Source organism: Neolamprologus multifasciatus, chromosome 16 (assembly GCF_963576455.1).
Source record: "Neolamprologus multifasciatus chromosome 16, fNeoMul1.2, whole genome shotgun sequence".
NCBI classification, from domain to species: domain Eukaryota; kingdom Metazoa; phylum Chordata; class Actinopteri; order Cichliformes; family Cichlidae; genus Neolamprologus; species Neolamprologus multifasciatus.
This window is the reverse complement of record NC_140454.1, coordinates 4,569,526-4,596,009: the sequence shown is the minus strand read 5'-3', so window position 1 is coordinate 4,596,009 and position 26,484 is coordinate 4,569,526. Positions and strand designations below refer to the sequence as shown.

At 42.1% G+C, this 26,484-nt stretch overlaps 1 protein-coding gene across 5 annotated transcripts in view; it reads left to right on the top strand.

Annotated features, from left to right (window-relative positions):
- sema5ba (sema domain, seven thrombospondin repeats (type 1 and type 1-like), transmembrane domain (TM) and short cytoplasmic domain, (semaphorin) 5Ba) overlaps positions 1-26,484 on the top strand; it is a 222,446-nt gene that overhangs the window by 4,867 nt on the left and 191,095 nt on the right. Inside the window, exons 1-2 of one of the 5 annotated variants that reach the window (XM_085135964.1) lie at positions 4,569-16,554; positions 16,633-20,991. The exons of the other annotated variants lie outside the window; for them this stretch is intronic. The gene's annotated coding sequence lies outside the window, so the exon portion shown is untranslated. Of the gene's footprint in view, positions 1-4,568; positions 16,555-16,632; positions 20,992-26,484 lie in introns of those variants that run through there. 5 annotated transcript variants of the gene reach the window in all.

Sequence of the window (26,484 nt, the reverse complement as noted above, 5' to 3'; positions counted from 1 at the left end):
AGATTATTCTTTTCTTATTTTCCTAGCTTAGCTTGTTGGCTGAAACATTTAAACTTTGGTCTTGGGGAGCGAGTGATGAACAGCCTCCACATTTTCTAAGAATTTCCAGATGAAAAGGATTAATTGGTTAATAAAATTAATAATTAATTAATAATAAAAAACCCAATTAATAACAGGTGTGGTTTGAATAAAGGCGACTCTGTTCCTCATTTGGAGGGCAGCTTTTAAACTGGATGTGCATTCTTCCCAACGTGAGAATATTCTGGGATTTCTGTCTTTCTCCACACGTTCTCATTGTTACCCCTCTTGGCCATTAGACGAGGCGTGCGAGAGCGCGCGTCGTGAGCGAGCGTGCGCTCATACACGTCTGAGCAATTTGATTTTTCTCTTTGTGTGCATGCGAAGCGGACGTGAAGGCATGTGCCTTTTCTCTCCCATCCCTCCTCCGTTCAGCTTCGGCGAGGTCTGAGCAAAGCCGGAATAAAAGGGGAGCGAGAGGAGGAGAAAGTACTCCCACAGTTGATTTGACTATTGTGAGGGGGAGGAACACTATTTCCATTGATGCTCTGGATGCACGGCTCAAACCCCCAGAAGCTTTAGGAAGGGAGCTCATTCAAGGCTTGGTGTGACCCAGAGGACTGATTTGGAAGATGGGTGTTGAGCCCATTGTGGGGACGGTGGGAACATTGTTCCCATTCCACCGCTTTAATACTACTGTGAACCACTGGCTCGGTGAGATGGATGGGCTCTCAGGTTGTCTGTTTTCACTCTAAAGACACTGGAGAGGTCTTTTATAGTGGAAGTTTCTTGAATCTTCCAAGTCAAAGAGATTGTTTCTGCAGTTTTTAGATAGAATAGATCAGATTTTTGTGTTTGTTTGGGGGGTTTTTCTGTAAAAAAATGGTAATTTGGAAAAGTAATTTAAGGATCTCGTCTCTTTGCTCTCAGAGGAATCATAGTTGAGCGACAAATCATTAACAGATCCGGCCATTGTTCAAAGGTAAAATCACATATATTTACCTTTGACTTTGTCATAGCTGCAAAGAAGAAAGAACAGGATGCTGTACCTCTGCAAAAACCCCAAGCACCAAGCTTCCACCTGCAAGTCAAGTCAGTCCGCATGAAATAGGTCAAGAAATCCTAAATCACAATTTTGCTTTTGCTTTGAAACCTGTACACATTTCCGCCTCTGTTATAACCTTTGATTTAAGGACAAAAGCTGACCTTCAAAAACTGAAACAAACAAACAAACTTGGCAATGATTTCCTTTCTGAATTTCTTTGGCTGAAGCGAGTAGTTTGATTTGATGGGGTGGCTGTAGCTCAGGTAGTAGAGCAGGTCACCTGCTAACTGGAAGTCTGCACCAGTCTGCATGGCAAAAATCCTCGGGCAAGATACTAACCCCAGGTTGCTTTCCAATGCATCCATCGGAGTGTGAATGTTAGTTCGGTAGCACTGAAAACCTAGAAAAGTGCTTGTGAGAACGGGTGTGATTGGGTGAATGAACGAGTTGTATAAAACACTTTGAGTGCTCATCGTAGAAAAGCGCTAAATAAGAACCAGTCCATTTAACATTTACCATTGCTTAAACCTTCCGGATGGTATTGAGTATGTAAGAGCACTTGTTTTGGCATTACTCAGAGTGGATTTGGACTTTTTTAATACAATGCAGAAAGCATATTGTTAAATCGACAGATGGCAGGTCTCTACTTCACTGGTAACCTGACGTGCCACTGAACCAGCTAGGAAGTTGTCACCAGTTTTCCAAATAGGTTACATGTAAGCTGTTTGGAAAACGAACAGCATTTTTCATCAAGTAATTAGCACATTATTGCACGAGACATTTGATTAACACCACATACCAAAACGTCATCGAATAAGATCGGCGAATTACGCAAAAGGTGTAAAGAAGTAAAACCTGTCGCAGCCTGAGGGGCTTCAGAAAGACGTTTGTGATTCCAGGTCTATGCGACAAAAACAAAACTGTGTATAATTGACATCATCTTCATTTCCAAAAGACATTTGTCAAGTGACTGGATGAACCATCTATCTACTTAAACACTCAGGAGAAGAAGGCGAGCACTTCCCTTTATGTTGCTGATTGAACCGCAGCTCTCATGATCGTGATCTGTCGAATCGTGCCAGAATTCAGCTGCCTTACAAGGTGACTTTACTGCAGTGAATGAACGCCATTCTTTCTCAACAGCCCCTTCACTTGTTTCTTTCCACGTAGGCGTTGAAGAGCACTGTCTGAAAAGTTGCTGCGCGCTTTCCTGTAGGTGTTTCTTTGAACCGAGATCTGGTAAAAAAGCAAAGCCTGAGCATGATAATATGTATTTTCCATTCCTCTATGGAAGCATCTGGATTGCTACCTTTTGCTGTATAGAAAATCAGGTATGTGGAGCAAAATATAAATACAATGGAAATTGACCTAAGCCTGAATGCACAAAGCATAAATAAATCACGTTGAGGTCGATAGAAGTGCTGCTATTTTTCATTCATACACTTTAAACATAAAACTGGGGAGATTATACGACTAGGAGTCTATAAAAACTACACTTATCTGTATAAAGTGTTCAAATATTGTTAAGTGGCTTCATCAAACTCATACTTTTGCTTTCGAGTCGTCAACATTCCTCTCAGGGATCTCAGGGCTTCAGGTATTTTGCTTCAAAAAGACCCATTGTGTGCAGCTTTTATAAATCTCTCCTAATAGACTAAGGCTCATTTTTACCCTCTGAAATGATTATATCTCTCCAAATGGAGTCATACGGTGAGATCTAAACTCCTTTCTTCAGTTTGTGCTCTGTGAAGTAATAGCTTTGAAGAAGGCAGTGCAAACGAGGCTTAAACTGATACGCAGAGGCAACTCATGCACTACTCATCTAGCTTTTTACTTACACGCTGACAGGAAATGGGATGACGATATGCATTATTTGCTTTTGTTTGAGACTATTTGGCATGCTAAGAAGCTGCCATTATTCAGTATGTGACTTCAATAGTACCAGGCGCTTCGGAGACTATCAGATAAAGCTGATGAGAATTCCTGATGTGTTTACTTGACATTCGTTTGCAGTATTTTAGATTTTTATCAGCAGCCTCTGATAGGTCGTAGAACCGGCTCATTAGAAAGCGCAGCGCATGCATCTCTGCCGGTCAGCAATCTGGCGTTTGTGAGCGCGCCTGTTTGTTTGTTTGAGTATCCATGTGTTTGTGTCCGAACATATGCCTGTCGGCTTCTGTTGTGTACATTTGCAGTAATGGCTAGAAAATCAGCAGCAGTTAGCGAAAGCGGGCAGCTGCTCTCCGATTATACAGTTACCCACATCCCCACATTCACGTAGCATGTATAATTGGACAACCACATGTCAGGATGCAATGTGCAGCATGAGCCTAATGATTTTGCAGCACTAAATACGATTCAGTGGCGTTGTCCTTCTTCCAGATAATGGCTTGAAATCTAATGGAAGTGGAGAGTAGAGAATGACAGAGGTGTCCTGGGATCCCGAGAGCGCCGTGGGATAGTTGTCATCAAAAAGTCCTTATTATTGTACAGGAACAGTGAAAATATGGTTAATATTATGCTGCCATGATGTTACGTGCTGTGTAAGCGCCCACTCTTTCCTCCCACAAATACCTGAAACATTTCAAATAATTTCCAGAACAAAGAATAGAGGACAGTGGAAACAAAAGCACAACTTTTCACTTGTAGCAACAGCTTTAGGACAAAAGAGAGGACGTAAAGGAAACTCCTCCCTGGGAACTTCGAATGTGTTTTTCATTTCATACAAGGAACAGAGATGGGCAGTAATGCGTTACTTGTAACACGTTACTGTAATCTGATTACTTTTTTCAAGTAACGAGTAAAGTAAGGGATTACTATTGCAAAAACGGTAATTAGATTACCGTTACTTTCCAGTAGGAACGCTGCGTTACTGCGTTACTAAAACCGTGATTTTTTTTTTTGCGAGAATGTCTCATGACAGTGACGTAAGCGAGTGCGACGTTCGTGACAACAGCTGTGTGTAGATCAACAATGGATCATATATCGAGTGCAGAGAGAGTATGAGCTGCAGCGTTTAAAGCGTGGAAGTACTGACCTTACTTTGAGTTTGATTCCATAAAAAGTGACAAAAACATTAGTGTCCGTTGTGCGTGGGAAGAAAACTTCTTTTTACAGCGAAAAAACCCCTAAACTTCCAAACAAGCACCGAGTAGCTACGACGTAATGGGAAACTCACAGAGAAACTCGCGGATTCTTCCACTGACCGCGGCACACCTGCACCAGGGTAAACCTCCGCCTACCCCACTCCTGCTTTACAGGTGAAAATAGAGCAACAGGACCGCTAGTCTTTGACTTTATTTATTTTCTGCTGTGTTTTACTTGCATCTATTTGAAAGACTGAGTGTAAACACACAAAAAATATATATTTTATGTGCAGGAATGTGCAGAAAATAGGTTTAAATGTTAAACAAATTTCTTCCAGTCAGAGAATGTTGCATATAATTAAATTTTTGCTTGACGCATAAAGTTAAAAGATTAAAACGAATAAAATAAGTTTTAAAAAGAGACTTTTCCATTTGATTACATTTTGTATGATGGATTATGCAGAAAAAGTAGAATTGGGCTGAAAGATCTATCACTTTATCACCTATTCAGGTTGTAAATCGTGTTTTTAAAAAGTAACTAAGTAATTAATTACTTTTGAAAATAAGTAATCAGTAAAGTAACGGGAATACTTTTTGGGGGAAGTAATCAGTAATTAGTTACTGATTACTTTTTTCAAGTAACTTGACCAACACTAACAAGGAAATAACATTTTACAGAAAGGTGGGAACATTATAAATAACCATTTGACATACTGGTGATATCATGGCAGCGTATCTATATAAAAAGTAAATGGGGACAGAGTGTTAACATTGTATGTCCATGGGAGAGCATGCTGCAGCTCCTCAGTTGGCAACACATGCTAGCAATGCCACAAACACAACGACCAGCTGATCGAGCCAGGAAGAGCGCAAACAGGTACATAAATAACTACACGTGAAAGTTTATATATCAGCCGATATATTTGAATATCAGATTTTTAAACTGCCAAATATCGGTATCAGTATCAGTCGTGTCTTAAAGATCCTATATCAGCTGGGCTCTGCTTTGCTGCTTTGAACCAGTGGATAACGCCACGTCGACAACTCCAAAGCCAAGTATAGCTCCAGTAAGATCAAATGTGCTGAAGTGCACTGACACAGAGATCCCACATGGTGTTTTTTTGTTGCTTCTTGATGTCTACTTTGTCACGCTGTTCGCCCTTTGTTTTTTTTCTGATTTCCCTTTAGTGTGACAAGTTCACATTTCCCCATCTAAATGTTTTATGCCGTTTGTATTATCGCTGCCCTGACCAGATAACAAGAGGCATCCGTGTCGAATAATTACTTATCTCCTCAGGTACCACAGTGAAATCCGCAAAAAAAACCCCTTTTGTTACCTAATCTTCACAGCTGCGTTATTCTTCTTCTCAATCCAAAACAATCCACGCCTGCTGTCAGCCTTCTCCAGAAAATCAGCATATATAGACGTGTACTTTTACAAGATGCAGCACGGTTCTGACAAAGGGAACAACAGAGAGCATATACACTTATTTTGTGTGGCAGCTATAGACCTATTTCACATCTGAGGTGTCAAAACATTTCAACTTTTTCAGAGAGAATCCGATCACGCTATTATTCATTGTCTGCGTCTGTTTTCTTTTGGGGTTTTTTCCTGTCTATTTGACCTGCGTAGCAATGAGCACTCAGCAATACTCCAGCTTAACCTGACAGACTTTCAGGAGAAATTATTCTGCCGTGTCTTTTGACCTTTTTGTGTGGCTCTTGCCAGAAATCTCTTGGTTTTAAGCCAACAGGCAGACCGGAATTTGTTCTTTTTCTCCGCCAAAGTGGCTGATTTGTGATTCATGCTGCGTGCGAGCTGTATACGCTCAATCCTGGATATGAGGCTGACAGGGGAATAGTGCTGCAAGACTGGAGCCTTAATTAAGGACTCATTAGCTAACAGGTGCTGAACACTGAGAACATATACGAGCACAGGCCTGAAATGAGCGAAACAGTAAGTACTGTGAGTGCAGGCCCTTCAGATTGTGACCACAATCCTTATTTGAAGCTGAACGTTGAACAAAGGTTGCTGTCTTTGGCCAATGACAAGTCTGACGGGCAAGTCAACAAAGTGGAACAGAAAGCACGACGCGTCTACGCTCTGCCCCCCCTTGGCTTTAAGTGTTCAATCATAAACACATTTTTGTGCCACACTACCTCTACAGCACTGCTGAGTCGGGTTAGCTTTGGTTACTATGGCGATAGAAGTGGCTCTCGGTGGGGGCAGGAGGGTCTGCTTGAGACTGAAGCAGAAAGAGAAAGAGAGGAGTGTGACAGTGATTAATGTCCTGGCAGAAACAGAGACAGTCAACTCTCAGAGCCCCGTTGTCACCGTCAGAGTATTAAAAAGCACGCCGCGCCCAGCACCTCGTCTCAAAAGCACCACAATGGCTGGAGGTTTAATCACAGTCATGTGAATTATTTATTACATAAAAATCTATTACTTTTTGACTTGGTGGATGAAAGCGAGAGTAAATTGAAATGTTGGATTAAGCCAAGAAGGAAATGAGATTCACCTGCGTGTCTCCTAAAATCAATCCTCTCCATCCTGCTGATTAATGGCAGAGCATTTGTCTCAGCATCTCACACCGAGGCAAATGCATCTTATTCCAAAAACATCAAACAAGTCGAAGTGGCCTTTTTTTCCAACCTCCAGGTGGCGAGGGGGAGAAGGGGCTACTGTTGAGTCACGTGGCTCTCCGGTTACCGTGCAGCCTGTTAACAAGGAAGCGAAGTGATGGAAGACCATGGGCCAAGCGTCTGCATGATAGAGATAAGCGGCCAACTGGGCATCCTCTATCCACCACTGCATCCAACCCCTCCACCCCCAACAAGAACACTCAGGAAATACTATGCCTGGATATTTAACCAGCAGGGCTCAATGATGGAAAAACTTTAGTGTGTGGCTATATTTGCACAAAAACCCTGCTCACGTGCACGAATCCTCCTTGTATTGGACACACTTTTGTATGGGAAAAAACTCTTAAAGCTTTGTCACGGTGACTGTCCCTCTTTCATGTGGCCCACCTGGATGCTTAGGCCAATTAGAGCTCCTTTTCAGGATCTTGTTCTCTTCTCGGGATTTTGCACATCACTGCACTTTTCCTTCCTCTGCTTCTTTTTACTCCACCAACCCGCTGCAACACTGTGGCTGAAATCCTCTGTTGGGCCACTATACTGCCCAGTGTGTGAGCGTCACGCACTGCTGTTAATCTCCTCCAGTAACCTTTGCACCTGGAATCCATGTCCACCACCTACAGACATTTTTTTGCTCTCTGTTACCTGACCCTCTGGGTTTCCATCTCATGTTGGTTACAGTGCAGTGACAGTACAGTGCTTGTGTGAGACCTTTTTAAAAGGCATAAAGAATTGGCTCCACATATATAGGCAGTATTTCAAGAGATAACATAACCTTGCCATCTTCCCCGAACCTACAATGCTTAATAAACTTATTAGACCACCACCTGATGTAAGGTTTATGTTTAAATTAACAGCATTTCTGCAATGGTTAATCCACCAGCATGTGCAGCCTCTTTAATCCAAATAATGTTTTTAACTCTAAATGATAATTATTGCTGTTATTTATGAATTTTCACATGTACAGTCTTAGAAAAAAGGAGAAAAACTAGTAAAGCACAGCATTGTCTGCCAAATTACTGTAATTTATGTGTGTTTCTAAACACGTGTGTCAGACAGTTTTATTTGCGTTCGCCTGTGTTTCTGACAGGTGCTCTAATAAATTTGTTTAAGCACTGTATATAGCTTCTTCAATGGACTCCAGTGCAATAAATGGGAGGCTGGGTTTTAGGTTTTTAATTTCTGTTTACAAAAGGCTTAAGAAACACAGCAGGAAAGCAGTGGAGCACTTTCTAGCTATGTGTAAATCAGATGGTGGAAGTTTGATGGCAGAGTAGATGTCTGCCCCCCACTCACAGCAGATTGCTCTTGCTAGTGTTGGCCAGCAGCCCCATTCATCACCCGCCATGAGCGGTTTTCTTTTAAGTATGGCTCAGGTCCCAGTGGAGGTTTTGAATGTGTGGCGTCCCTCTGAATGCTAAATGTATTGTTAAACAGACATTTGGAGCAAGGACTGAGAACACCTCATTTATTTATCTATGTGTGCTCTCATTTATGTCTCAGCTCTCAGATTTCTTTTTAACTCTTTCGCCCATAAAGACAACATTTGACGACCTCCCCTGTACTCGCAATAACAAGTACTAAAACCTCAGTGTATATTAATAAAGATGTGGTTTGACGACCGTTAGATTACTCTCAGTAACTCTATAAGCAGGCCTAAAATATGACAGAAACCACTCAATTTAGACAAGAGCTTCAAGGGTTACTCCTAGTAGATTTTCAAGGGGTAAAGAGTTAAATTAATTTAAGACCTTCACTTACTAGCATTTAGACTTTTCAGCCACTGACTGTATATAAAATAATCACATAACCATCACGATGTTTTCTGGACTGGATTTGTGTGTTTTAAGAAATATTTGGACGAGGATGACGTAATAAGCTATTGCTAGCTAGCTTGCTTGGTTAGCTAGCTAGCTTGCTTGGTTAGCTAGCTAGCTTGCTTGGTTAGCAAGCTGCACACATTAACTGTATGCAAAGCACCAACACAGACACAGATACTTGGCACTTAGCTGTCAGTCCTACACACAAAGTAGAAAATTGTGTATTTCCTGACCAGTGTCAGGGAGTTGGTGTCAGTCACTGTGAAACTGATAGCTAAAGCCTACAGACCTAGAGACTAGTCATGCACGGCTAGACCCTGGCCTAGGCATGCATGACTAGTCTTGCCTAGACTGGTTTAGGCGCAGGCTTTTGGCAGTCGCTAGCATAAAACTGGCGATACACCAAAAAACATCCTCGCCATTGCTTTAGTTGCACACAGGTTGCTGTGGTCGCCAGTTTGCATGGGAGTAAAACATGCATGTTTTTCGAAATTTGTTGACTGCAGCATTAAAGCATTAAAGTTTACTTTAAGGTAAAACCTTCTCTATTTCTGGAGGCGAGTGTTTGCAGACAAGCTGGAATTTGCCATTAGTTGTCAGCCACATGCCAGATTTTTCATTAAATAGAGGCTCAAGCTCAGGTGTCATCATGTGGCAAAGATGTATAGTGTCAGTAAGGAGATAAAATGTGGCTTATATCTGAAAAAACAAAAACATATTGAAGGATTGTTTGCTGAGATAAAAACATGTTAATACCTAGAATGAATATCAGCAGCACCGGTGAAAAAGATTGAGGAGTGCAACTTAAAAAAAACAAAAAAACAAAGCAGTAACACGAGGGAATAATTTTAGATTTAGGCCAACATGCATATCCTAAACAACTGAAGGTGGTCCTCCTTGGGCTCTCGCACTCTGGGGCCTCTGGATGTCTGGAGCCTGGATCTCCTCCATGCCTGCTTCATGCCCTGGGGGCGGGGCTATGGCTCTCTACATCCTCTAGCAGACCATTACATGGGGAAACCTTTTGAATACAAGCGCGCTGATCCACACAGGTGTGCACACGGGTGTCCACTGTTCACAGACATAAACTACACCTCATAGGCTGCTATTTCCAAGCACATTGTGCGCTGTCGGTCCTGCTTGCTACACAACAACATTCAATATTTAGTATTTACTGCTGTTTACACTTCTTTTTTTCCTCTTCTTTCTCTTTTTAAGTGCCCTTTCTCACTGTCCCTCTTCCCTTCTGTTTTTCTTTTCCTTCTTTCTTTTTTCTCTCTCCCTTTCCTATCCCTCAGTCATGTCTGTCCCGTCTGTAACAACTCAAAATAAAATAAAATAAATAATAACAACAAAGGTCGATCAAATGGACCAATACGGCAAGGCCATGATGATCCATTTGGCAAAGTAAATCCATTGGGTATCCTTGTTGGTCTTCAGACAACAATTCTGACGGCTAAAGAACCAAATGGGACAGGCGGAAAAACAAACAAACAAAAAAAGCGAAGGAATAAAATGCATAAATAAATTATGCTGTGAGGTATTCCCATCACATTTTTCTCTGTCATAATGCCCTGCTTGTCCCTCCTCATTCTAATGTGTCCTTGTAGTATCTTAAACTATATCAATGTCCAGAGATGTGACCTTGTTATTTCTGTGCCTCCTCTCAGCTGCACTGAATCTAATTTACATCTAACCCACAAGGCTTTATTTACTTGATTACACTACAGTGGTTTGGTCTGTTAACGCAAACCTGGCTGCATGAATGGCGGGATGGTGATGGAGGCAGGCAAATGAATACTTACATCACGTCACTGCAACAGCACTGGCAATTACCGCAGGGTCAGACAAGCCTGTGTGTGTTGTTTAGACACATGCTGCTCTCTCATTTTCTGTGGTGCTCTGGTTTCGCCTCTCATTCCAGCTCCTGTGAATTATGTCGCCCGTGGGGACATGGGAAAGAAATACTCTTCACGCAGCTCTCTCAAACAACTTTCATGCTGCAGACGTGGCTTCTAAAAGTTTTAGAGGCTTTGAGAGACTGTGAGACATGTTGTGATGCGCCAAGCACAATCAACAGACGCAAAGAAGTAGGGCTTGGGCACACAAACTGAATCTCCAAGAGCACCTCAGATTGCGTTTTCATGGGCAGCAGTGCAAAATGCAAAAAGCAATCTGAGGTATCTGGCAAAAGTTGAATAGAAAGAGGAGGGTGTGGTGACTTACAACCTCCTCAAGCAATGAGACTTTATACCGTTTGTCCAAAAGTCTGAACGTTTGCAGCTTTGCCTGATGTCTGGGTGCCGCAGAGTAAGCACACATCACCACAGATTCTGTGCCAAAGACAGATGTTGGGCTTTTAGTTAAGCCTTACAGTGACTGGAGGAATTAATAATGAAATAAAATGTGACAATGTGATACATTTCAATAGTAGAAGATGAGAAACTGTTAGGAAAGTTGGAAAGGAAGCCATGACACTCAGGATTGATGAGGTGCTGTAATCTTAATTGTCCAACATAGGAAACAACAGAAAACCAAGTTATAAGCGACGGGTCTCAGGTGGTTTTAGTTACTAGCAGAAGCCAGGTGTCTTTTGCATACTCTCAAGCTGCCTGCACTGGTCATGAAGATAGGGTTCTTTGACTCAGACAGCAGGCTGGCGCAGCTCAGAAGCTGTTATTACATGCCCATATCTCAGTTTACACGTGGAAGGGTCTTCTGTATGCAGAGCTCACCCTGAAAGGACAGATTGTTTAGCTATCAGTGTTCGAAATACTCATAACCTGTGGCTTGCAGCAAGTGGAAATGGGTTCATGGCACCCAAGGCTGAGTGTATCTTTGGATATGAATTTCTTAAAACTAAAATATCTAAAGTTCAAACTCATATGGTTTGGCTGGAATGAAAACTTCTACTACTTCTCCTCTACTCTTTAAAAAAAAAGTATTTTATTGTTGGGATTATTCTGTTTGGATAAGGCTTCTACATTAATGCTGGAAGACAAGCATGAAGATGTGATTGTAATAACCTCCACTCTTCTTGGAACACTTTAATTCTGCAACCTTTCTGCGGGGAAATTAATCCCATTCAGCCGTTCGATCATTACTGTAATCCAACGCTAATGTCGGCTGATAAATCGTGGCTCGCTGAGAGCATTCCAGGTGTTGAATGGGGATCTCTGAGCTCCGTGCAGGCCAGTCGAGTTCCTCTGCAACAAAACTGGGACAAGCATTTCCCCGCGGGCCTGGTTTGGCTTATGCACAGAGGTAAATGTGCTGTTCAAACAGGAACACGTCTGGAAAGGCATTACTTAAACATTATATTTATGGACTTTATTCGATTGGGATGAAAGGATTTTTAACCGCTGGGCTATTTTCTGTGGTTCGCTGTCCCATGTGTATGAAGTGCATATGTATTGAACATGTGGCATGGTGCAAGATTCCAGTTAACACTCGCAGTTGGACTGGAAACGTGTTTCTCTTAGCTTTATTCGCAGCAGAGTAGCCTGCTCCAGTCACCCTCGATGCCCCCTGCTGCTTTGACAGCATGCCCCTGCTGGCAGGATGCCCAGACGTCCTTAGCGATTTACAAATCAGCAGTGGTGGCGGCCATGCCCACGTGTCTTTGACTTTGCCGAAGATGTGCTCCTATTCACTAAGGCAGCACAAACGACAGAGGGCTGTTTGTGCTCTGGGGTGCGAGGGATAACCAAGACATAAAACACGAGCCCGTTTGGTCAAGGACGGCCAGTTTGTCTTGGCTGGACTTTATTTAACTTTAGGTGTCATTTCTCTGTCCCTCCTGTTTTGTATCTGCTGCGTTGTGCCTCTCTTCCATGTCGTCATTTGTTTTCGCATGAAGAAAGTAAGTGCAGGTAATCTAAATGAGCGTTTTCCAGTGGCCGCATTTTTCTGTGATGGATATTTATTAGCAGGATCCTCCTGGTGCGTCTCGATTCATTGCCCTTCTGTGATTTGTGTCTTGGATTAGTTTCATTTTGGATGCAATCAAAATCTGATTTTTTTACAATCGTTCACTGGTAATAAATGCGGCACCCTGGATGTGGAGAAGATTTGAATGGACTGGAATTTTAACTTTTTGTTTTCTCTTGTAATTTCCACAAGCAGCAGGTGTTGCAAACAGAGTCTGAAAGCTAATAGTTTTGAGTATTCAGAAACTCACTTGTAAACTCATATCCTACAAGAGTTTGCAAGGTTATGAAGCAGAGCATCAGTGCATCTGTTGTTCAAATCAACCCAACAAAGCATGTGCTCTCCCTTCCTCCCACAGTCCTAGAACGTGCATTGGGTCAGGACAACCGGTGATTCTAAATTGCCCATAAGTGTGAATGTCTGTCTCTATGTGTCTCCAGTGTTGGGGAGTAACGGAATACAAGTACCGCCGTTACGTATTTAAAATACAAAATATGAGTAACTGTATTCCGTTACAGTTACCGTTTAAAAAGGTGGTATTTAGAATACAGTTACTTTGTTGAAATAAATGGATTACACGGCGGTACTTCCCTGTTTCATATTGTGGCGGGTCAGGACTGTTTGGGTTTTGTTTGACAGCTACGTTCTGTTGTTCCAGGTGGCAGCGTTACGGTTGCCATGGTTACATAGTGACGCTCTATTTGCGACTGTGTGTTTCCTGGGTGATAGAGCGCCTTTTTTTGTTGTTGTTGTTATGCTAAGCTAATAGGTAGAATGCTACAGGCATAGCCCCAAAGAATGTAGCCTCATGGGCAGTGTAGTCCGTGCTGCAGGGAGAATGGACTGCTGTACCCGTTATGTGTCTGTGAGCGCGAGGAGGGAGAAAAAGGAGAGTGGAAAAGTAGTTATCACTGAGCAGAAACGGGAGCTGGAAGCATGTAAATATAATAATAACCACTGCAGCCAAGAAGAGAGCCTGACGAGCCCAGTTGTAAGTAAGCTATTAAGACTCGACTGTACACCGTGTTCGTGTTTTCCTCCGAAACAATAAGTTCCGTTGCAGCAGCCTTTCAACGCCTCTCTCTGTCTCTCGCTAGCAAAGTTGACCCAGACAACAAAGTAAAGCTAGTTTTCAGCTATGAGCCCGACACAGAACCCGATGTATTAGCCAGAGGTCCCTTTATTATGGTTCGGAGCCGCGGACCTTCAGTAATAGCAATAAATCACATTCATGTAGTTGTAAACAGCATGATATTATATTAAATAATCCAAAGTATTCAGAATACGTTACTCTCATTGAGTAACGTAACGGAATACGTTACAAAATACATTTTGGGGCATGTATTCTGTAATCTGTAGTGGAATACATTTTAAAAGTAACCTTCCCAACACTGTGTGTCAGTCGTGCAACAGGTTGGTAAAATATCCAGGATGTACTCTTTGGCAACTGGAACCAGCCCCTTCTTGATCCTGAATTAAATAGGTGGAAGAAACTGTGTTCAGTAAACTTTTTAGAATGTTTGCCGTCTTATTAATGGATGTTCTCCGCCATGCTGCCATGAAAATACAGGAAAAAATTGCAAGAAATCTTGTTTGGCAGCTGGCTGGAGACTTTGTGTATGAAGTTTCTCCCTGCTTCTCCAGCTTGCTCCAACAGTCCAAAGACATGCATGGGTTATGTTAACTGACTTTTTGCCCTGTGGGAGCTGCGATCGGCTCTGCAGGCAGTGTATATGTTAAAACGGTCTTCTCTCTGGCTTCCTGTTCCTGTTCTTATCAATGAAATGCTTCTACAACTTTGGAATGCTGAATATTAACAGTATACAGAACAACGATAATTCTATTAGCTTTCAACAGCGAGATCAGTGCTGTCAAACCCAGATGAAAAATACTTGCTGAATGCTGACAGAGTATTTCATCTTTTCGAATAATTGTTTTAATATTCGACAGTCCAGCAGTGGATACCCATTAAGTTGAAATGTGGACGAAAGACCTGTGATCATTTTACAGGTTTGCATAAAAACTGAAGAAAAAAAATCACTGTTAAAAGGAGAAAGTAGTTTTTTTAGTGGCTAACTTGGAATTATGATGGAAACCTCTTCTGTAACCCATTGAGCTGATATGGTTCCATAATTTCTAAGTACTATAGTTTTAGATCAGTATTAAAAGCCATTATGGTGACATTGTGATGACTGAGGCAGCTCAGATCTGTGATGCAGCAGAATGACCTGGGGTGCTATAAAATATTCTGAAGTAAAAAGACCCTGGCCTGAATCCAGCATCATGGCCCTGCATCTGCTGACAGCAGCCATTTGATACTGAGGACAGAGGACAGGACACTGCTCTTTGCTACTGTATCCGTGCATGTTTATGTGTTCCCTCATACTCCCTGTGATCTAGTGTGGTGACTTTATCCTCCAGGGACACCCAGACAGCTAGCTGGCACAGGAATGTGACAGAGGCTAAAAGACTTATGCCACCTCAAGCCATCGTCTCCCTCCAATGCCACTTCTCGTTTTTGTCTTTTGTTTTGGTGCCAGACTCTACATACACCACAGGTGGATGATTTCAAAGCATACTGTAAAACCCAAGGCTATGAGTGAGGAATCTAAGATGCGCACAACTGACAAAAAGCATTTTTTTTCTTTTTTTTTTTACTGGCTGATGATAAAGGCATTACTATCCATTCAGCCTGAGTGGAGTGATGCAAAATATGCGCTCCGGAGCTATTGAGAAGCTTTGGTTGTAAAGCATAGTTTATCTTGTTTGTGGTTTTTATGTCTGAATGACCATATTCTTCCTAAATTGCTGCTTTTCTTTGGCTCTGTTGCTGACTGAGTCAAACCCATTTCATGCTTATTGTGATTGCGGTACTTCTATCACAGCACATCACTCAGCCTCCATAGCTGTTTGTGGTTTAGTTACACAAACCGCAGTGGCACTTTGTTCAGTGGCTTCTTTATAATCCCTTCACTTAAAGGCTTTCCTTCAGATTTCTATGAATTAATATTAAGACATCTTGAGACAGTTGTATTGAAACTACCCGTAATCACACATTTGAGCTTCAAAGAAGGCTTTCTTAAGCTGAACAACATATCCCAACCTTTAATTTAGCTCTGAGGATTTAAATGTCAAATCAGCTTGGATTTAGTGACTTTAAAACCTTTAATTTAGACAAAATTATATCACAAGAATTACGAATTAAATAAATGTCAGCCATTAATAAAAATAAGGTAAGATATTGGCCTAAAAAATGATCTCACTATTAGATCCTTAGGTTTATAGAAATATTAATGACATTTTTCACCTATAAAACAAACAAATAACAAATTTATTAAGTAAATGTTGCAAAACACTGATTTTTTAATTTTTTTTGCATAAGAGACACTTGAAATACAGTAGAGGCTGCTGCCCTTTGTACAAGGCCAGAGTGATATTTAGACATTCCAGCAACGACTGCAAGCTCAACCGTCGATTAGAGTGTAAATGATAATCTCACGAGTCAGGAAACACTAATGTTATTGAACCTCCTCTTAAAATTTGCAGCTGCGACAGATTTGATGCAACAGAGAGGAAACACATGCTACATAAATTTTAGCCACACGAACACAGAGAAGCATTTTTTCAGTGGCTGTGCCATGCCCGGCATCCTTCAAAAAACAGCAGCGGCTGCATTTTTATGCTGTAACAGATAGGCCTCGGTCCTGGCACACGGCCCTCCAGGGGAGGGAATGACTTAATTAACACTGCTATATTATCTAAGTAATAGCCACACTAGGTTTTTCCTATGACAGATTGCTGTATATTAACATTTTGGGGCTCTGTTTCTAATTGCTCTCTGTAAAAGCATCCAGTTGTTGGCTGTTAAGTAAGCAGGTTTCGTTTCTTACTAACCAGGAAGAAGGAAATGATGCCATATGAATGTCGCTGTTTCAGAGTAAATATGGGCAAAAGTCTCAGCCCACAACTGATAACCTCTGAGTTCAGGTGTTTTCAGTCCTGTTGAATCAGGTGTGTAAAATCGAGCACCTAGCCGTACGGTCAGCCTTTACACACGTTTGTGAAAGAACATTCGACTGTGGTGTTGTAATAGGATGCAACTATTGCAACAAGTGAATTTGTGAAATTTCTTCTTTTTGAAATTTCTTATGCAGACTTAATAATTGCAAAGATCCAAACCTCTTCTGGCATTAACATCAGCACAAGAACTGTGCGCCAGGAGCTTCGTGGCATGGGTTTCCACTAGGGCTGGGCCATATCATAGCATTCACAGTAATACAGGTATAATGTTAGGCAATGGTAAGAAAATGAAATATCGAGATAGACTATGGGTAAAATGCGCATGTGGAGTGCCTTTGTTTTCATACGCACGTGGAAAAAGCGTGCCGGCGATGCAGAATGAGAAGGGCGAAAGCGGATCGTTGAATGAAACAGATGAACCAGAACTGGTTTGTAAAAATGCTGCAACTTCAGTGGTGTGGAACTGGTTTGGCTTTCGTCCCTCAGATACACAACAAAGCACATTTTTTGGTAGAGTATGCAAGCGGGCCGTTATTACCGTTATTACCAAACCGATTTTATGTGGCACACAGCGTTCAAAAATCTGTCAAAAATGTTTTAGTAGGACTTTGCTAAGCTACAAACCCGCACCTTGAGCACTGAGGCTATCGTAGGAGCCTTGCAGAGTGATACGTATTGTGCTTCAACATAATGTGTGTGTATAACCTCTTTTTAAGTTTTGTGGATATTATACTTGGTTATGGTAAATGGTAAATGGACTGATTCTTATATAGTGCTTTTCTACTCTCCCAGAGCACTCAAAGCGCTGTATACAACATGCCTCATTCACCCAATCTCACAAGCACTTTATCTATATGTAGTGCTTTCTAAGTACATTCACACACATTCATACTCCGATGGATGCATCGGAGAGCAAGTTGGGGTTAGTATCTTGCCCAAGGATACTTGGCATGCAGACTGGAGGAGCCAGGGATCGAACCACCAACCTTCCGATCAGTGGGTGACCAGCTCTACCTCCTGAGCTACAGCCACCCCCATCCTATGCTGAGGATATGTCGGCCAATTTCCACTGGAAAATGCCTTTTGGTTAAAATCAGCAAAGAATTTGCATTTGCACTGTTACATTTTTATATAACTTTAATGCACATAAACAGCTGCTTGTTTAAGTGAAAATACATTGATGGGGATTTTTTTGCACTAATAAAGTTGTGGAGTTGTAAAGTATTTTGTCTAGTGTCAATTATATCGTCAGTTATATCGTTGTAGCAAAGTTTCAAATGTATATCGTGATAAATATTTTTGGTCATATTGCCCTGCTCTAGTTTTATAAGTGGCCCAGCACTTTATCCAGTACATCTATTCAAGGTTCTTCTTCTCTCCTTCTGAGCCTTTTTTGCCTTTTCTGAGAACATTGTTCTTTCCCCTCTTTGGTGCTGTACACTTTCTACTGTGAGATTCTGTAACTGGCGGCGTTGTGAAAACCGGTCTGATCGGGATTGAATCTAAACTATGATGGGCACATTTCATAGCAATTACATTGAGCTAGCAACATTCAGTTTATGATCAAAACCCTTCTATTGCCACTTTAATAACAAGTTGTTTGTTTTTAGATTTCAATGTTTTCAGGCACTTTTGAATGACTTTATACCCCGCGTGTCCCCAAGAACCAAGAATTGTTTTGCAGCAGCCTCTCAGATGCCATAAAGTGAAATGAAGCAGAAATTGAATAAGGGTGGTTTTAAAGTTGTTGGAGGCAACACTGGCCTCATTCACGCCAGATTGTATCCCAGCAAGCTTTGATCCGCTGCTTTGAGAGGCTTGACAGAAGAGGGATGCTTAGATCACAACTTTGATTGCTTCACAGAGTTCTGCTCAGAAATGTTCTTTCTTTGCCCGCCTGATGAAACCTGAATTAATAATGTATCACTTGCAAACTACCTTGTGTTGACTCGTGCAGGTTGTGCAGAGGGCACCTTAAGTTTGTTTAAAGTGTTGTCAGGAGTAAGTTAGTTATGTTGTGTTAGCTCAAACATTTTGTCAGAGTGGACTGGGAATCAGTTGGAAGCAGGCTTTCAAAATGCACACGATACCCACGCCTATGCACACTCAGACGGTGTAACACGCTTTAGTGCTTCCTTTTATTCCCCCCCTCAGGCCGAGCTCTCTTTGAACCCAAATTAATAGCCTTCTTTACTGCATCACATATAATTTGAACCTGTCTCTCCGTTCTGCAACTCAATCTTAATTGCTAAGTACCTCCATTTCAAGAGTTGTTAAGCAAACTGCGCGTATGACGGATGAGTCTGTGGCAGTAAACACCAAATTACTTCATCAAACGCTCTTTCTGTCTTCCCGGTGCCTTTCAAAAAGTCAGGAACTCTTTGCTGTCGTCCCAGGAGAAGAATTCAATAACAGACAGGGGCATTGGTTACCTGCCACTTTCCTTTTTCTTTAGTTATATCCTCACAGCTCGATGATGAATGGGGTTTTCATTTCTGCACTTTAAAAGATGGATCGGGAGCTTGATTTCTCAGCCCTTTGCATGTTAAACGGTTTAATTCGTGCTTTCTTCCGCCCCTCTCCTTTTCACACTTTCCACATTTATCTCTGTCGTTTGTTCTCCCCTGTTTACTGTGTATCATCCTTTTAATCACAAACTTGCTTTTTAATTCCTGACCATGTCCTATTTTCCCGTCTGTCCGCTATGCCGTTGCTTTTCATTCCTTGCTTGATGTCTCCCTCTTACCAATTTTCTCCTTTTCACTAAGCCACTTTCATTTTTTTTGGCCCTTTCACTCTCTGCTCCAGGTGGGATTTCCATTGATTAAAACCAGACGTGGCCTGCACTTTTGTGTCCAACTGACCAAGCCCAGCTCACTAAGATGAATCACCTGCAGCCCTTTTCTATCAGTCTGCACTCCTTCCACATCCATCCCTGACTCTCGTGGCTGCCGGCTCTAAAATGAAACGAGCCCCAGACTGATTGCGTTTAGGTTAAGGAAACAATAAGCCGTTTTAGTGTGTGTATATAAGGGTCTAGTCAATGAAACCATTGGTGCTTGAGGGCCTCTCAGCTTGGATCAGTGTTTTTTGCTTAAATCCCCCCCCCAAAATGCGTAAAATCAGTCTTCTCTGTATGAAATATTGAGACGCTGTAAGCTTGGAAGGTTTGGTCCTTCGAGTATGGCAGCCGTAGTCTATAGTGTCCCTGAGTGCTTGATGGACTGAAACTTGAGAAGAATACCCAGGCAAATAGATAAAACAAAAGGAAAGTACAAAAAAAGTCTTGAAAAATTTGAGCAGCATTCAGAAAAAAGCTACAAAGTAAGGGAGACTCCAAATACTGAAACGCTGGTAATAGCACAGACTGCAACAGAAATGATATAAAGGTCACTGAAAAATAACCGTGAAAGTAACGACTCTGTTAAACCTTCTGAACGCGTTGTTTAGATGGTTGTTGCACAGATCTGCTGCTCATCCTGCAGCAGTTGTGTTTTTCTTACATTGCAGAATTTGTCCCGCGATGTAATATATGTGATGTCAGATTGGCAAAGATGATTCTCACTTTTTGTCTCTATGAGGGCAATTAATTCAAGCACACTGTAGTGTAAATAAAGACCATCCAGCACGCTCACCTGTATGAACCACACTTTCTTTCCAGAGCTATGCTACTTTCAGTTGGCTAGAATGAGACTGCGATAGCTTTGCTAACATACGGATCGACAACATAGACCATGTGACCATAGTGGAGGGTGACTCTGGGTTGCCTAGACCTTGAGTTGAAATGTAACACAAAGGAGCAAGCAACAAACACGAGGCACCTTCGAAACCTACACAATGCTACTGTTAGAAAAAGCCTACCCTCCCATCAAACAGTGTTGGGGAGTAACGGAATACATGTACCGCCGTTACGTATTTAAAATACAAAATATGAGTAACTGTATTCCGTTACAGTTACCGTTTAAAAAGGTGGTATTTAGAATACAGTTACTTTGTTGAAATAAATGGATTACACAGCAGTATTTTCCTGTTTCATATTGTGGCGGGTCAGGACTGTTTGGGTTTTGTTTGACAGCTACGTTCTGTTGTTCCAGGCGGCAGCGTTACGGTTGCCATGGTTACAGGGTGACGCGCGCTCTCTTTGCGACTGTGTGTGTTTCCTGGGTGAGAGAGCGCCTTTTTTGTTGTTATTGTTGTGCTAAGCTAAAAGGTAGAGTGATACAGGTATAGCTCTAAAGAATGTAGCATCATGGGCAGTGTAGTCCGTGCTGCAGGGAGAATGGACTGCCATACACGTTATGTGTCTGTGAGCGCGAGGAGGGAGAAAAAGGAGAGTGGAAAAGTAGTTATCATCGAGCAAAAACGGGAGCTGGAAGCATGTAAATATAATAATAACCACTGCAGCCAAGAAGAGAGCCTGACGAGCCCAGTTGTAAGTAAGCTATTAAGACTCGACTGTACACCGTGTTCGTGTTTTCCTCCAAAAACAATAAGTTCCGTTGGAGCAGCCTTTCAACGCCTCTCTCTGTCTCTGCTAGCAAACTTGACCCAGACAACAAAGTAAAGCTAGTTTTCAGCTACGAGCCGACACGAACCCACCGTATTAGTCAGAGGTCCCTTTACTACGGTTCGGAGCCGCGGACCTTCAGTAACAGTAATAAATCACAGCAATAGTACATTCATGTAGTTGTAAACAGCATGATAATATATTAAGTAATCCAAAGTATTTAGAATACGTTACTCTCATTGAGTAACGGAACGGAATACGTTACAGAATACATTTTGGGGCATGTATTCTGTAATCTGTAGTGGAATACATTTTAAAAGTAACCTTCCCAACACTGCCATCAAAAATACAAAAATGTTCTACTTTTCGCCTGTTGTAGTTTTTAGTTGTTTGGAAAGCATCCCTCAGTGACACTGAGGGAGATGTTAATGCTATAAACACATTGATTTTACAAACAGCAGCATGCTTCCAGCTATGAAGAACAGTTTGGGGAACTTTTCCTATTTGAATGCACACAGAACAATCAAATGTTACACCCACTCAGTGTCTCACTCATATTGATTAAAACACCTCGATCAGAAGTAATGCCAACCTCAAAAACTCTGAAAAGTTTCAGTCATCCAAGAGCATACTGGCTGCTGAACACCCAGCTCAGCCCCGTCTCACATATTCACACGTAAAGACTTCAAAGCATCCAACATCACATCATTAGGATTAAGTGGACAGCAAGCTCCTGTAGGCCTCGTCACCTGACAGCTCATCACGGCCGAACGGAAGAAAATCCCAGCAACCATCCAGGTCCTAAGATCATGTGATAAGACTGTGAAATCAGGAGGTTAATGTATTTTTTCTCTCTCCATTTTGGCCCTAATTTTTGCACGTCTACAAACCTTTGAGTGTAGAAATCAACCTTTCTGAGTCACAAGACTCACGGGTTGAATAATAGGGTCACCTGATGTCCGGTTCATCCGTGCCAGGGTTAATTCTAATTCTCCATAAATTTACCATAAGAGTTTTTGCTCTCACATTATGAGTTGGGACTGTGTTTTAGTGCTGCAGGCTGAAAACCGCGTTAGCTTAATGCGCATAATACATTAGGCTGATGGGGACATTTCGCTCAGTTTTCTGTTCATAATTTACATAGTGGAGGGGATAAAAGCGTCTGAGCTGCACCAGCTTCAGCAGTAGAAAAAGCCAACTGATTGCCATGGTACGGCTTGTGCCATCTATGTTTTAATTTGCTGTGATGCAGCTGAATACTGCAGAGAATCTAGTTTTAGTTCTGTGTAAGACTTCTAGCAGCATGTCCTCCCCAAAGGTGCGTTTTTCTCCGGATTCATGTGGTGCTGCAATGCTGCAATTCCCCTCTCCCTTCTCCTTTTGTTTCCTCCTCCTCATCGCCCACACTCTTTCTTTCTTTCCTTCTTTCTTCCTCAGTCGGGGTGATACTCACTGCTGCTCTGCTCAGCTCTGCTCACTTTTTCCCTTGATGGCATCTGACCAACAGGGAAAAGCCAGAGAGTTATTCTTTCTATTTCTTCTAAAAATTGGACTCCTTTGGCTTAATAAATAATTCCTCACCCCACTTCTTCGGTTCTTTATTCTCAAGGCTCTATGCTGCAAAAGTTTAGTAAATATGTCTGTGAATGGCAGGTGCAAATGGCTTTCCTCTCCTTTCAGTGCCACATATAGAGCCTCCTAAGAGAGAAGTAACCACTTCAGGTCTGTATGATATAATAAGTTCTGTCTTCCCGTGTTTTTGAGTACAGCTGCTCTCCACCCACAAAGTTGGGGGGTGGAGAGGGGTGGGGGGCATAGCTAGATTTTTTTTTGCTGCATATTTTAATGATGCAGCTCTTGTCAGAGTTTTTCCTCTCTTGAGCTGTAAGGTGGAGAAAAAGTTAGAAAACAGATATCAAGTGTTTTGGATAATGAGAGACAAAGGGTTTCGGTTCATGCTTTTGGGGATATTCTCACCAAGGTTCATTAGAAAATTCAGGTTTCGGGATTAGAGAGGGGGAGAACATGCTGTACAGTGTGAGGCGGTCAACGCTGACTCCCGTTTGACTGCACATAAAAGACAGTTTAGCAAGGAAGCATTTTGTATCTTTAGGTATTTCTGATTCAAATCATCATCAGTATGTATGAAGGAGGTCAGGAGTGAAGTATGACACGGAGTGTCTGCAGCGGTCTTTGAAACACGGTGGAGGATCTGTCATAGTTTGAGGCTGAATTTCAGCAGGTGGTGGAATTTTGTCACCCATCCATCCATTCTCGTCCACTTATCCTTTTCAGGGTCAGGGGTGTGGGCTGGAGTCCAGCTGTCTTAGGGCGAGAGGCAGGGTACACCCTAAACAGGCTGGCAGTCTGTCACAGGGCTAACACATTGAAACGAGCAAGTCTCGGTCGTTGTGTCCTTGGGCAAGACACTTCACCTACCGCCTACTGGTGATGGCCAGAGGGGCCGATGGCGTGATATGGCAGCCTCGCCTCTGTCAGTCTGCCCCAGGGCAGCTGTGGCTACAACTGTAACTGCCTCCACCAGTGTGTGAATGTGAGAGTGAATGAATAGTGGAATTGTAAAGTGCTTTGAGGGGTCCGGAAAAGCGCTATATAATTGCAATCCATTATTATTATTATTATTATTATTAGATTCACACCTGGGGAATTTTAGAATCACCAATTAACCTAACACCACTAACTGCATCTCTTTGGACTGTGGGAGGTAGCCAAGTACCCACGCAAAAACGGGAAAACCAGAGGTAGCCAACATCCAAAGAAGAGCTTTGAATGTCCTTTAAGAAGCCTGGAGAACTTTTTCTGAATATTACTTAAAGAAATGACAAGAACGTTGTGCTGTGAGTTCAGGCTGTGTTGAAGGATGAAGGTGGTCATACCAAATTCAAATAAATAAATAACCAAGTCTTGAATTGCTTGGCCCAGCCTGAAGTCAGTTCTAACTCGTGGAATCTTTCGGTATTTAAAAATGATTTTAACAAGCCCTGTGAGAGTAGGCCATGCTTTTCTAACATGCATCACTGCTGTGCTGTTAGGGAGAGATGACAGAAAATATTCTCTGTTTCTTTCTGTAGCACAGACGGTGCTTCCCAGTAAGCACACTCAACAGACAAAAGCCAAGTTTGATTTTTGGCCTTTGGGAGAATTGTTTCATCACGATGGTATAATCTGCCACTGACGATGTTTGTCATGTCAATGAGAGAACGATTCAAAGGTTTTGTTTTAATGTCAAAAACCGCTAAATGTAGAAAACAGGAAGATGTACAGTAGTTTTAGCACAAGATATAAACAATGTAAATTATGAAATAGAGCAGCTTGTACCCAACAAACAAAGGAGTAAAGGGCCAACAGCAGCAGCAGCAACCAGCTAAAAGCTATATATATCATGAATCTTACCTTTTTTCTACCTTTCTGTGGAAAGAGTAAAAAGATATCAAGAGGCTGAGGCTCGATTAGCAAATGCGAAACCTGAGGAAAAAAGGAAATGGCAAATGAAACTTTGCTAGATTAATGATTGAACAAGAAAAAAATAACAGTCAGAAATGAAAACAGCTTAATAATAAACTGAGCCATTGAACATACAGGTCAACGTTATAAATGGGGCTTTATAATGACACGATGAGGCACAAGCACAGCCGAGCTGCCTGCTGTCAGAGCACACATGCCTCTGTCTCCTCGTCTGGAGTGGTGCTGTATATGAAACTGTGTAAGATTAGGTGTTTGTAATTGGTTTACAAAGCCCGCTGTAATACGCCTTCACCGGCTCTCTTTGAAATCAAGTTTCTGCTTCATAATAAATGTATCCGCAGTATATTCAATTCTGTTCATCTGCGTCTCCTGCACGAGGGCAACACTGGTCTCATCATCATTTTCGCAACAATCTTCTGATTTGAATGACGCCGTGATGCCAAAACAAGCAATATAACCGTCACAGCTTGATTCACATATTTTGACATTCCTTTTATTGAGCCGAGTCCAATTCAAACTAGGAAGAAGGCGAAGAAACAGGCAAAAACACAATTCTCTCAGATGAAATCACCAGAATTGTTATTCTCAGTGAGGGCCTGTCACTCGTTGTTAGAAGCTAATTTAAAAAAAGCTCATAAATATGCTCGAAAACGGGACAGATGCTCTGTTAGGTAGAAAAACATGTTTCTTTTATTTTACCTAAAGGGGAAATAAAGAATGAACGAGAGGATAAAAGACAAAATATAAGGTTTGTTATACCACACACCAACTTGGAGTGTAACCGACTGTGTGAGTGCACTCCCCGTCCCGCGCGATTGTTGTGTTTTACCTCGGATGTTTTAATAACCAAAGAATTTTCTCCAGGAAACGTGAGGATAGAGTATTCTTAACAACATCACTTCATTGATGTGCAGCTGAGTTTCGTCTCCCATTCTCCTCCACCTTGTGGACACACCTGTCTGTACCATTGTGCTGAAGAAAACGCACTTTGAATGTTGGCACCAACGTCAGCCATTCATTTAGAACCACAATAAAGAGTCACATCGTGTTTGCTCTTTGTGTACTCAGAGGCAGGGTGAGCTAGACCCACTGCAACGGACAAGGGTTCATTTTTTTCTTCTTCACGTCACTCTCACCTCTCACGTGCATCGCATGCTTTGCATGCTTGTGCGGTCACATGGATCCAGATCTCGTTCTGCCGGCTCGGTGAGACCGCTGAGGCCATTTGGCTGCTGCACAGTTCGGACGTGCGGATCAATAATCAGCTCGATAAGTATCATTTCGGAGTGAAGCTGAAATCGCTGCTTTCGCCTGCCTGCTGACAATTCTTTCCCCCCCTGCTGCGAACTCCGCTCTGCGCCATCACAACAAAATTTCTTTGGAATGACTCGAGTTCGCTTAGAGAAACAGAAATTTGAGCGGCCTCTCCCACAAAACGAGCGGCGTGGCAAACAGAAGCAGAAAAAGAAGGTGGGGAGGAGAGCACATGTTAGTGCACACATTTAGAAACTGTGCCATCACGCACAAACAGCTTGGAGAGTGAACGTATTTACTCGAGTGGGAGACTAATCAGCAGTCATGGGATCACGGTTAAGACGGGCATTTATCCCAAAGCAAACACCTGGTCCAGAGGAGCACACGCACTCACTGAAGTTGTTCACTCAGACACCACACAGCATTTCTTTGTTGCATCCTGAGCCATCACTCAGTTCCGAATGTGCCTCTGTGGCTTAAATGTTATTCATGTGTTTAATTAAACCCAGCATTGTAAAATTATCATAACAATTATTTAGTCCTGTGAGGACTACAACTGTATAAGGCCAATGAATGTAGAGGAAATATTTAAAGAAAATTACGCTTCTGATTTTAAAAAAGAAAAGAAGAGACCCCAGCAGGGTTTTTTGGTCGTGGATGCAATCAGAAAGTTTGAGA